Genomic DNA, 13,883 nt, shown 5'->3' with positions numbered 1-13,883 from the left:
AGAGTCACCTCATAGAAATGCCTGTCTTTCTTTCCCAATGAATTTGAGTGGTGAGCTATTTATTATTTGTTACTCCTGGCTTTGATTTCCTATCACAGCAATCTGTCTATTTGAAATACATGGTTCTCTATTACTCATAAACCCAAAAGCTACTTATTTTCCAATAAATATGATGTGTGTATATATTTTATAAATAGTCACAAAGACATATTTTCCCTTTTCTGAAATATTGAGCCAGCAGGAATTCTGGTCATCATAGGATTGACCCAGTCATTTTCTTAAAATTAAGCTAATTTATTTTTCTTTATACTTTAATAACTAACATCTATTATATAAAAGGTTTTATAAGTGTTTTTTATTTCTGGAAAGAATCATAATATGGAAAATAAAAGGCAAATAAATATTAGTATGGACATTTTACTAAAGTATAAAATATCTTTAAATAACATTATTGACATTTTTCATTTAAAATGTTTTTATTCAAAAAAAATTGTACATTTTACATAAATACCCTCTGAGGATAGTGAAAAATATCAGCAAATTCTGAATGGTGCATCTTCTATAAGAAATACAAACTAAGGCAATACAGAATTTTTTCTTACGAAAAAGTGAAGCTTTTTTTATACCTGCTGTTTATCAGCCATTTGGCTTTATGTATTTCTGTATACATAAAATATTATAAATTACTAAATTAAAATTTTCTGACCCATACATTTTTAAATAAAATAAACAACTTTTCAGTTTAAAATAATAATATCAGCATTTCTGCTATATTTGACTTCATCAAAAATTGAATCTTGCTGGGTCACTTCAAGTGCACCTTTCCTATTACACATTTGAAATACCTTTCAAAGTTTTTGTTTAAGGCACAACCACACATCAGCCCAACCTAATTTAAATGCAATCAAATACCAGGAAGTGTTGGAGGGGATTTATAAAAATCACCGACCTGTTCAAACAGCTGTAGTCGAGTCCTGGCCGTCTTTATTCATTAGAATCCAAAATAAATTGATTATCATTTTCCAGTACGTGTCAGCATCACGGAAGGCATCGTTCTTCCTGGTTCAGTGGAATCTTCTTACATTTCCCAGCCCCGTGTTTTATTGCTGGTACCATATGCTTTATTGTTCCGAGACAAGAGCTTCACTCGCACAAAGACTCATTACCTACTGCTTGCTGCACGGCATCAGCCTCAGCCAGCCTGCCTATATGTGATCACATGGAGTTCTGTCTGAGAAAGCCAGGCTTGCCACTGACTTCACTGTGTCTATGGATATTTTTATCAGCTGACTCTACGTGGAGGAAGAAACAGCAGATAAGGGAACTGCCCTAAGACACTAATGTAGCACAATTAGGGGAAATCCCCACACTAGATTGTATTATTATTGAAAATGATTCAACAGCCATTTAAAAGGAGGAAACTAGATTTTATTTTAATCAGAGGTTGAGTAAGAGTTTATGGAATGAAAACTTGTTCAAGCCATTTCCTATCTTATGTTTCTGAAAGTACTGTTTATAAATATCATCCAAGAGCCCTGTTCTAATGAACCAATTGACCATATATTTTTAACCTTTTAATTGCAACTATTTCTTTGCTGGGTTCCCCAAAGCCCCACTAGAAGGCCAGTTGCTGATTCCCTCAAAAATTCTGCCAGTAAAATCCCCACCACTAAAAGATACTACCTGTGAATACAAATAGATACCAATTCTTTTTTGACATGGAGGATGAGAGGGTTAGACTTTTTATTGAAGTATATAAATGGGGTAGGGGATTAATTTATCTCCTCAAAAGGCAACACATCCCTAGAACAGCTGACTACAATGAACAATAAAGATCTCACGTTAAAGAACAGATGGCTCATACTAATTCTTAACATCGCAGTAACTTATTTTAGACAGCATCCCTCCATGGAGCATAGGGTTTACCTTATCTGATTTTAATGCTAACAAGTCCTTCCAGAGATGATTGCTCTATTTACAAGAACCTTTGGTGCTTTGATACAGTTTCAATACACATATACTATGTATGTCTGAATACAGCCACACCAGCTTTCCATAACTACATTCTCAAAACTTAAAACAAGTCAATTACAGATCTTCAAACAACCAGACGGACAAAAACCTACATGGCTGATGGATTTTAAAATTCCATATATTTTATGGGATATTTGGTTGATTGGCTTGAATTGGTATTTGAAAGCTTTTGACTCACAAATATCAGTAATTATCTGGTGGCAAACACATGAAAATTCAACAAAGACCATGGAAGCAAAAGCCAAAATCATCATAAAATGATCAGAAAAATGAATTCCCTACACCATTAGGTTGATATATAGTGCCTTGTAATGACCCTTGTAAACATGCCAGCACTTAAAAAGAATGAAAGTACATACACTCATGTGCTTATTGATGTGCACACATGTCAACCTACAATCAATAAACTTATTTTCTAAAAGGAAAACAATGCAATATAATTATTTTCTCAGCTGAACTTTAAAAATGTGGAGTAAGTCTCTGTGATTAAAAAATAAGTACTTAAATGAAATGATTTTTCACATTTTTTCATATTATTTGATGGGTTAATATTGATCTGAAACATTTCATGTTTTGTGTAATAAGTTTTTCTTAGCATGATAGGAATACTGAGATACACTTCCAGTGTCACCATTTTTAAGTGTTTGCTCCAGAACGCCCATGTTCATCTTCCTTTCTACAATATAGAGACACAAAACCTTTGGCTATAAATATAAATGCAAACAAAAATTTCTGTGGAATCGTCGTCTGGCTCCTTAAAGATGCCTATGTTTTGGTGAATACTTTTGATGAGGTCAGCATGCTAATGTACAAGAAAATAAACAAAAGGCAGCCATTTTTTTCTTGTATTGCATCACTTCAAAAGAGGGAGACAAAATGGTTGCCAAGCGGAAGGAAAGACCCTGTTTAAAAAAAAAAAATCAAGTTATTTCAGAGTTACTCTGGTGCTTCTGAGGGTCAGATGGTGGGAGAGAGGAGGAAAAAAATCCATATATGTGTTATTTTCTGTATCGTTATAAAATAAGGATATAGAAAATAATTTGATATGAGAACTGAAGATAAGTGAAGTCAACATAAAAATAGCTAAAAACACGTGTCTAGAAAAATGAGGAATCTTTGAGAGGAGGATTATCCACACAACCTGAGAAACGTAAAAACCTGAAATTTTCATTTATGTGGAAAAGAGAAAACTAAAGGTAGATGCCAAAGCCAGAGAGATCTTGAAACAGGAAGAATGGATTATGAAATACTAATAGTCCTCTTACTACTTCCTTAAATGACCTTGGTAAGTTATTGTTGAAAGTGATACCCTAATTTCCAATGTAATGGGGAACAAATACCTTCTAGTGAGCAAGTCATGGATTATATAGAAATCCTCCTGCATTTCAACTCTATAAATTGTATTTAACCAAACGCTGGCCATTAATACTAATAATAAAAAACATAGTTTATAAAATAATAACAACTGCTTACAATAATTTTAATAAATTATTTTATATCAAAAGCAAGTAGGGCTTTAGGAGAAAAAAAGATTGTCTTTATATAATGCATTAAAAAATGGAAGACATTTAAGAAATAATTTGAAATCTCAGGAACTTGCCTCATGATTAAAACAAATTAGAAAATAGGCACTTCATTACGACCAACATTCTGGAATCTTCTGTCTGCAACATGGCAAGAGAAGCTATACAGCAGCGAGTCTCACATTACACAATAAACAACGGTGCTTCTGGTTATGCAACACTTTCATCAGCCAAGAGTTCTTCAGATTTGTAACAGACAGAGGAAGACGCGATCACAGCTTAGAACAGTCAACTGCATCCAAGACTAAAGGGGTGCTTTCATTTTATGATATTGAAAGTCATGAACAAAGAAAGTTCAGCTCTTACTATTGATTCTGATTGGCTTAACTTTCCTCTGAAGGCAAACTGATATCATAGAATCACTTGGTTTCATCCTTTTTCCTTCAAAAGAGGCAAAGATTATTAAAAGGAGTCTAAGACATTTACTCTTAGTAAGACAGACAGAGAGACTTTTGCTAAAAGGATGATCCACTGAACAGGAAGATGCACTGTCCTGAGCGGCTGTCTATGTTTTGAGGCTGTACTAGCTGCCCTTTACCCCAGCACCTCCTGGTGAGCTCACCCTTGATAAGGCTGCCCATCATTTCCTTCCAGCCTATTAAGGAAGTAAGTAACTTTGCCATGTCAGCTTAAAAACCCAGGAGCAAGGCAGTCCAATTCAACAAACATTTATTGGGAAATTAGCATGCCTCAAGCTCTGAGACAGTTGCTAGGGGTAGAAAAGTGAAATATTACCTATTTGTTAGAAGATTGAAATTCCTCTACCTTAAAAAAAAAAAAGTAAATAAAAAAAATAAGAAAACTGCTGCTGAGGATTTGATTACGTGGCATGGGGGCATTGCTTTAGTTTTAAAATCTTATCATCCCAATAGGTATTTCATGTAAAATCAGTATAATATCTTTATGTTGAGATTGTCTGTTAAAAATGATGTAATATGAAATAATTCCTTTAGGATTTTGTCTTGGGATATCATAATCTAAAAGAGAAAGCAAATCGTTCATAGTAAAACTATGTATGCCTATCATGGTTGCAAATTCTTTATTATTCTTTAGACAAAAAGTACAACCTAGCCCTTCTACCTCCCCTGTGGCTGATTTTACTGAATTCTTTTCCAGGAGTCTGCACAATGCCATTCTGAATATGGTAAGAATTGGTCCTAAGAAACCCTTGGCTTCAACCTGAAACTCCAAGTCCCCTGAGTCACCATGGAAGGAGACCGGCTGTTCCAAGGCTGCCATGTTGGAGAAAGCACCCAGAGGCACTCTAGGAGAAAAACAATGATTGCATAAATGTTGCCTTGGAGAATATACAAAGACAAGGTTTACGAACTAGAAGAAGAGGGAATTTGAGTTGACTTGAGATAGGAGATAAGGCAAGTGTTCAAAAATGTGGAAATAAAGAAAATTCAAGCGTGGTGCCCCCATTCGAGCAGCATGAGGCTATTGCTGGTGTATCTGTGAGGCTCTGAGGTCAGGAAAGGATGAGAGGTAGGGTCAACATCATAGGTAAAGGAGACAGTTTAGCCATTGACTACTCAGTGAAGTACTGCCCCACCCACAAAGTGTTGGAAAACATGGGTAGCAACAGTGAGCTTGACCTGAATGTGGTGTCTGAGGCAAGGAAGAAAAGAATCTAACAGACAACAAGATGGAATACTTAAAGCCTGGTGCGATAAACTGGCCTCTGATCTCATTTATGGCTTAAAAAGCTAATAGTCCAATGGCTCTACTACCGGTCCTCTCCAGATTAGGGAACGTTAATTAAGCTGGCTTTATTATGCTCACTAATTTTGCGTGAATTTTGATTTGTGCTGCCCTCAGCGTTTCAACTTTGAAATAGTGTGAAAATACTTAAAGTCAAATATTATTAAGGTGTTTGGGAGGCTGAAAGCCGCTGTACAGCAACTTACTTGAAATACAGGGCACACAGGAAAGTATTGACATTATTTACCTATTTCTGATTTTGGCATTGTGGGAGGGGCTGACGGAGAGGAGAAGAATATGTTCTGGTTGGGTGGAAAAAGAAAAATGTAATTTCGATTACGAAGGGTAAGGCTTAACATATGTACAGAACTCTGCAAAGGGACGTGGAGTTTTATTCTTGTAGCTTTTCATTTTATTTAGACATTAGAAGGGGGGACAGCAGATGTTAAATTTAGCAACTGGTGAATGGACACTGAGGGGCACAGGTTAAATGGCTGGAATCGCTCTATAACTACGATGACAGCAGGTACAACACAAACATAAATCATCTGAATTTGGCTGCAAAGAAATGCTTATGCAAAGTGACCCAGATTAGGAAGTGTCCAGATTCCCTTCCCCCCTTCCATCTACCCCAACAAAGGCGTTAGAAAACAACATTTGTTAAGAGAAAGAACCCAATGAAGCAACTCTCCCAAGGAACACAAAGGGTACACTTACGTCATAGCCATGGCTATAGTAATCTCTTCTTCGGCTGAATTAGATATCTAACACAGGACAAAATACAATGTGGAGTTATATGGTATCACTGAAAATCAACCATGAGCTGAACAGTTAAAAGAAAATAAAAGAAACAATGGAATAAAATGGATGGATTTTTTTTTTTAATGTTACTAAGGTTACACCATAGCTAAAGAGGCCACAAAACTGCTTTAGAGCCAAGATTAAGAGAGGTTGTCTGTTGGTTTTTGCTTTCTTTTTCATTTACACAAAACCATAAACACTTGGACAATGAAATAAATATTTTTATATGTATAATGGGTATATATACATGCAAACAGCTTTGGTATATTATGTATACGGAGTCATTGATGCAAATCTATAGGCAGATATAGAAGCAATGGCAGTGTCTGTAGTCTAGTCACTATTAATGCTTGGAACTGAGTTTTGTACTCTGACATCTTAAGAGAGATAAATGTTGTAAGCAATGACCTAAGTGGCTCTCCTTGTACTTATAGAAACAGACGAAAAGAGTGAGTTGCAGATGAGGAAGGCAGTTTAGAACTGAAGAATACATAAGAACACAAAGACGAGGGGGGGCGATGTTACCAAAACCAACCAGGAGTTACCAAACACTGGTCAACGTGTTTTATAATTACTAATCATTGACACAAGCATATAAAGGAGTTTTTCAAAGCATCTGTTCCGTATAGATGGCACAACTGGGACACAGGCCAGTTAAGTAGCACAGTCAGTATTCTGTCTGAGGAAGTCTGACTAAGGATTTAATCTAGTGTTGCCCTTCTGGGCACATTACCCTGTCATGGCTGATGTACATATGAGGAACACTAAGGAACCCAGTCTAAGGATGTTCAGTTTGTTGGGAGCAAGCATTTGTAATTGGGATGCTTGGAACCTGTCTTAGCATCAGTCTGCAGCACTCAGGATAGTGAGGGGAGCTTGACTACATCCATTTTAAGAAGCTCTGGAAACTCATTTAGGAAGGAATTGGAAAGAGAACCCGAGAGACTCTTAAATTATTTCAGGAAAAAAGTTGTAAAACTCTGAATGAATAGGTTAGTAGTCTCAGGGCAGAGAAAAGGAGCGGGCGCTGAGCAAATCGCAAACACTCAAACTGAGGTTGAAGGAGAGCTCTACAGCCAGAGTTTTCAACTTGGGAACCAAAATGAATGATGATACCATTATCCAAGGTTAAAAATACATGAAGCTTAGATGGAGAGCTATTCGGTGCTAAACGTCAGGCATTTCCATGCATCAGGCGAGAGGACAGGATTCTAAAAGAAGAAAGACGTCACGCTGGTTCTTCAGTGCACAGGTGAGGCAAGGAGAGCTTGCAAACAAAATCTATTATTGGTAATTGGTTCCATCACAGTTAACTTTGAGGAGTATGGACTTTCAACCAGGTGTTAGTGGTGGTTAGCACACACCTATAATCCCAGCACTCAGTAGGCAGAGACAGGTGGATCTCTGCAATCCAGGAAAGCCAAGGCTACACGAAGAAAGCCTGTCTCAAGAAAAGGGGCCTTTCTCTTAGTATTAAAGATTAAGAGTAAACACAGAAAGGCTGCCTTTCCCAAATATTTCAAATCTAGAATGTCATCAATTAAATGTAACTGTGATGATTAAGATACTGTTATATAAAAGTACATTAGGCAGATTACAACCATGCTCCTGACCAAGAAATCCACCTCCATGTTTTATATTAATCATAGAACCTGAATAAATATAAGAAGGAAATTAGGTTTCTCCTTTAGGCAAACGTATTAATGAGTTTACTTCCAAGGCTACCAAAGCTAGTGGCAGGCTGCGTGGTACGGAGTATGCGTTTTCTTTCTTGTTCGTATAGTCAGGTTCCTATTTAGTATTCATTATTCATGTCTATTTTTATCATGGAACACTATTACATGAAGCCACAATCCAAGCATATTTGGCTCTTGGTTTTATTTATGGGGGAAAGAAATTATGCAGCCTTCTGATCCTGGTGTGACTGTTAGAGCTATAGATATGCTATCATATGGATAAGGGATATATCTGTTCCTTAATGTTAGACCATATAGTATTTAATTTAGAAAGTATGTTTCAACGACAGATATTTTTTGTACTTGTATTAATTTGAAAACCCAACAAGACATTGAAGAAGAGCAATAGCCTTATAAACAGACTGATAAAAATGTGTTCATTTTAATAATAAACATTGATAAAGATATTGGCAAAAGGGGATGCTCAAATATTATTATTGCAAATGTAAACTAGTCCAGCCTCTAAGGTACTCAGTGTAGCAATCCCTATAAAATCTAAAAAAAGATCTACTCTATCTCATGCTTCTATCACTCCTGTATATTTACCTGAAGTCCACATATTATATCATAGAAACACTAATCATCATTGTTATTATTACAGACCTGTTCACAAAGGCTGAGTTATGGAACCAGACTAAATGATCAGAAAAAAAAATTTGCTATATGTATAATGAATATTTTTTGCCATTAAAAACAAAATTATATTGGTTGTTAGAAAATGGATGCAATTTAAGATAATATAGTGACTGGATTGAACAAGTCTCAGAAAAATACTTATCACATGTCTTCATTCATCTGTGGTTCCTAGATTTTATATAGAAATATAAAGTCACACAGAGAGGACATGAAAGCAGAATTGATATTTCATAGGGGAGCATGTCATACTTGAATATTACAACCTTGGTACCTGTAGCTAACCACCATGCGTATTATTGCTGTTTGTTGGTCATCTTAATCTTTTTAAATCTTGGTGGGTTATCTATAGAACATGTAAAAAAATGGATAAGATAATACTAGGCTTTATAGTTGCTACTGTTCGTGGACACTCACAGTCTAACAAATTTATTTCATTATATTTATACATTATATCTTTTGACCTGTGAAGTGATATATATATATATATATATATATATATATATATATGTTATGATAGTCTAATTATGATAGTCTACAAATCTTGAAATCGAGAGATAGTAAGACTTAACAGGCAACCAGCAAGGAGAGCTCAGAATGCAGAACAGCACAGCAGCTGGGATAGGGTTTTTCCTGCCTCCATCTGCACCCAGGAACTGGGGCTGTTTCACAGCCCTCTGTGCACGGGTCCTGCCATAGAGAGTAGGTCTTCCAGGAATACTGGCATAGGCTTACACACCCACAGGAGGAACAAGCTTGAGCCAGAGACAGCAAGACCAACTAACACCAGAGATAACTAGATGGTGAAAGGCAAGCATAAGAAGCTTACCAATAGAAACCAAGGGTACATGGCCTCATCAAAACCCAGTTCTCCCACAACAGTAAGTCCTGGATAACCCAACATACCAGAAAAGCAAGATTTGGATATAAAATCACTTCTCATGATGCTGATAGAGGACATTAAGAAGGACATAAATAACTCCCTTAAAGAAATACAGGAGAACACAGGAAAACAGTTAGAAGACCCTAAAGAAGAAACAAACAAATAAACAAATCATCCCTTAAAGAGTTACAGGAGAACACAAGTAAACAAATAGAAGCCCTTAAAGAGGAAACAAACAAACAAAAAAATCCCTTAAAGAATTACAGGAAAACACAGCCAAACAGGTGAAGTATTTTAACAAAACCACCCAGGATCTAAAAATGGAAGTAGAAACAATAAAGAAATCATAAAGGGAGACAACTCTGGAGGTAGAAAACCTAGGAAAGAAATCAGGAGTTATATATGCAAGCATCACAAACAGAATACAAGAGATAGAAGAAAGAATCTCAGGAACAGAAGATACCATAGAAAACATGACACAACACTCAAAGAAAATGCAAAATTCAAAAAGCTCTTAACCGAAAACATCCCGGAAATCCAGGACACAATGAGAAGACCAAACCTAAGGATGATAGGTATAGAAGAGAGTGAAGATTCCCAACTTAAAGGGCAGTAAATACCTTCAACAAAATCATAGAAGAAGATATCCCTAACCTAAAGAAAGAGATGCCCATGAGAATACAAGAAGCCTACAGAACTCCAAATAGATAAGACCAGAAAAGAAATTCCTCTCATTAGACAATAATCAAAACATCAAATGACAAAACAAGAAAGAATACTATAAGCAGTAAAGGGAAAAGGTCAAGTAACATATAAAGGCAGACCTATCAGAATTACACCAGACTTCTTGCCAGAGACTATAAATGCCAGAAGATCCTGGGATGGTATCATACAGAACCCAAGAGAACACAAATGCCAGCCCAGGATACTATACCCAATAAAACTCTCAACTACCATAGATGGAGAAACCAAGGTATTCCATGATAAAACCAAATTCATACAATATCTTTCAACAAATCCAACTTTTCAAAGGATAATAAAAGGAAAACTCCAACACAAGGAGGGAAACTACACCCTAGAAATAGCAAGAAAGTAATCTTCTTTTAACAAACCAAAAAGAAGATAGCCACATAAACATAATTCCACCTCTAACAACAAAAATAACAGGAAGCAACAATCACTTTTCCTTAATATCTCTTAACATCAATGGACTCAATTCCCCAATAAAAAGACATAGACTAACAGACTGGATACATAAACAAGACCCAACATTTTGCTGCATACAGGAAACCCATCTCAGTGACAAAGACAGACACTACCTCAGAGTAAAGGGTTCAAAAACAATTTTCCAAGCAAATGATCCCAAGAAACAAACTGGAGTAGTCACTCTAATATTGAAAAAAAAATTGACTTTCAACCTAAAGTTATCAAAAAAAGATAAGGAGGGACACCTCATACTCATCAAAGGTAAAATCTACCAAGATGAACTCTCAATTCTGAAAATCTATGCCTGAAATGCAAGGGCACCCACATTCATAAAAGAATCTTTGCTAAAGCTCAAAGTACACATTGGACCTCACACAATAATAGTAAGAGTAGGAGATTTCAACATCCCAGTCTCATCAATGAACAGATCATAGAAACAGAAACTAACCAGAGACACAGTGAAACTAACAGAAGTTATGAACCAATTGGATTTAACAGGTATCTATAGAACATTTTATCCTAAAAATAAAAGACTATGCCTTCTTCTCAGCACCTCATGGCACCTTCTCCAAAATTGACCATATAATTGGTCACAAAACAGGGCTCAACAGGTACAGGAAGATTGAAATTGTCCCATGCATCCTATCAGATCACCACAGACTAAGGCTGGTCTTCAATAACAACATAAACAATAGAAAGCCCACATACACATGGAAGCTGAAAAATACTCTACTCAATGATAACTTGGTCAAGGAAGAAATAAAGAAAGAAATTAAAGACTTTTTAGAGTTTAATGAAAATGAAACCACAACATACCCAAACTTATGGGACACAATGAAAGTAGTGTTAAGAGGAAAACTCATAACTCTAAGTGCTTCCAAAAACCCACTGAAGACAGTATACACTAACAGTTTGACAGCATAACCAAATGCTCTAGAACAGGAAGAAGCAAATAGACCCAAGAGGAGTAGAAGGAAGGAAAAAAATCAAACACAGGGCTGAAATCAACCAAGTAGAAACAAAAAGAAATATACAAAGAATCAATCAAACCAGGAGCTGGTTCTTTGAGAAAATCTACAAGATAGATAAACCCTTAGCCAAACTAAGCAGAGGGAACAGAGACAGTATCCAAATTAACAAAATCAGAAATGAAAAGGGAGACATAACAACAGAACCTGAGGAAATCTAAAAAATCATCAGATCCTACTACCAAAGCCTATACTCAACAAAACTTGAAAATCTGGATGAAATGGACAATTTTCTAGACACATACCTGGTACCAAAGTTAAAACAAGATCAGATAAACCATCTAAACAGTCCCATATCCCCTAAAGAAATAGAAGTAGTCATTAAAAGTCTCACAACCAAAAAAAAAAAAAAAAAAAAAAAAAAAAAAAAAAAAAAAAAAAAAAAAAAAAAAAAAAAAAAAAAAAAAAGCCCAAGACCAGATGAGTCTAGTGCAGAATTCTATAAGACCTTCAAAGAAGACCTAATATCAATATTCTTCAAACTATTCCACAAAATAGAAACAGAAGGTACTCTACCCAATTTGTTCTATGAAGCCACAATTACTCTAACACCTAATCCACACAAAGACGCAACAAAGAAAGAAAACTTCAGGACAATTTCTGTTATGAATATTGATGCAAAAATACTCAATAAAATTCTAGCAAATTGAATCCAAGAACACATCAAAACGACCATCCATCATGATCAAGCTTCATTCCAGGGATGCAGGGATGGTTCAATATACAGAAATCCTTTAATCTAATCCACTATGTAAACAAACTCAAAGAAAAACACCACATGATCATTTCAATAGATGATGAGAAAGCATTTGACAAAATTCAACACCCCTTCGTGATAAAAATCTTGGAAATATCAGGAATTCAAGGCCCATACTTAAACATAGTATACAGCAAACCAGTAGCCAACATCAATCTAAATGGAGAGAAACTTGAAGCAATACCACTAAAATCAGGGACTAGACAAGGCTGTCCACTCTCTCCCTTCCTGTCCAATAGAGTACTTGAAGTCCAGCAATTAGACAACAAAAGGAGGTCAAAGGGATACAAATTGGAAAGGAAGAAGTCAAAATACCACTATTTGCAGATGATGTAATAGTATACTTAAGTGATCCCAAAAATTCCACCAGAGAAATCCTAAACCTGATAAAAAAACTTCAGCAAAGTGGCTGGATACAAACTTAGCTCAAACAAATCAGTGGCATTTCTCTACTCAAAGGATAAACAGGCTGAGAAAGAAAGTAAGGAAACAACACCCTTCACAATAGTCACAAATAATATGAAATATCTTGGTGTGACTCTAACTAAGCACGTGAAAGATGTGTATAACAAGAACTTCAAGTCTCTGAAGAAAGAAACTAGGAAAGATCTCAGAAGGTGGAAAGACCTTGCATGCTCATGGATTGATAGGATTAATAAAGTAAAAATGGCCATCTTGCCAAAAAGCAATCTACAGATCCAATGAAATCCTCTTGAAAATTCCAAATCAGCCAGGCGGTGGTTGCGCACACCTTTAATCCCAGCGCTTGGGAGGCAGAGGCATGCGAATTTCCGAGTTCGAGGCCAGCCTGATCTACAGAGTCCCAGGACAGCCAGGGCTACACAGAGAAACCCTGTCTCTAAAAACAAAAACAAAAAAACAAAACAAAAAAAAAAAAAAAAAAAGAAAAAAAAAAAAAAAAAAAAAAAAAAAAAGAAAAGAAAAGAAAATTCCAAATCAATTCTTCATAGAGGTTGAAAAAACAATTTGCAAATTCATCTGGAATAGCAAAAAACCCAGGATAGCGAAAACTATTCTCAACAATAAAAGAACTTCCAGGGGAATCACCATCCCTGAGCTCAAGCTGTACTACTGAGCAATTGTTATAAAACATGCCTGGTATTGGTGCAGTGAAAAGGCAGGTAGATCAATGGAACAGAATTGAAGACCCAGAAATGAACCCACACACCATGGTCACTTTATATTTGACAAAGGAGCTAAAACCATCCAGTGGAAAAAAGAGCATTTTCAACAAATGGTGCTGGCTCAACTAGTGGTTAGCATGTAGAAGAAGGCAAACCAATCCATTCCTACCCCCTTGTACAAAGTTCAAGGCCAAGTAGATCAAGGACCTCCACATAAAACCAGATACACTGAAACTAATAGAAAAGAAAGTGGGGAAGAGCCTCGAGAACATGGGCATAGGGGAAATTTTTCTGAACAGAACACTAATAGCTTATACTCTAAGATCAAGAATTGACAAATGGGACCTCATAAAGTTGCAAAGCTTCTGTAAGG

The 13,883-nt window shown here is 36.0% G+C and overlaps 1 protein-coding gene across 4 annotated transcripts in view; it reads right to left on the bottom strand.

Moving 5' to 3' along the window:
* Csrnp3 (cysteine and serine rich nuclear protein 3) overlaps positions 1 to 13,883 on the bottom strand; it is a 196,284-nt gene that overhangs the window by 97,853 nt on the left and 84,548 nt on the right. The window contains exon 1 of one of the 4 annotated variants that reach the window (XM_031370477.1): positions 950 to 1,247. The exons of the other annotated variants lie outside the window; for them this stretch is intronic. The gene's annotated coding sequence lies outside the window, so the exon portion shown is untranslated. Of the gene's footprint in view, positions 1 to 949; positions 1,248 to 13,883 lie in introns of those variants that run through there. 4 annotated transcript variants of the gene reach the window in all.

This window comes from Mastomys coucha, unplaced genomic scaffold, assembly GCF_008632895.1.
Source record: "Mastomys coucha isolate ucsf_1 unplaced genomic scaffold, UCSF_Mcou_1 pScaffold15, whole genome shotgun sequence".
In the NCBI taxonomy this organism is placed as follows: Eukaryota; Metazoa; Chordata; class Mammalia; order Rodentia; family Muridae; genus Mastomys; species Mastomys coucha.
This window is presented reverse-complemented; position numbering and strand designations above follow the sequence as displayed.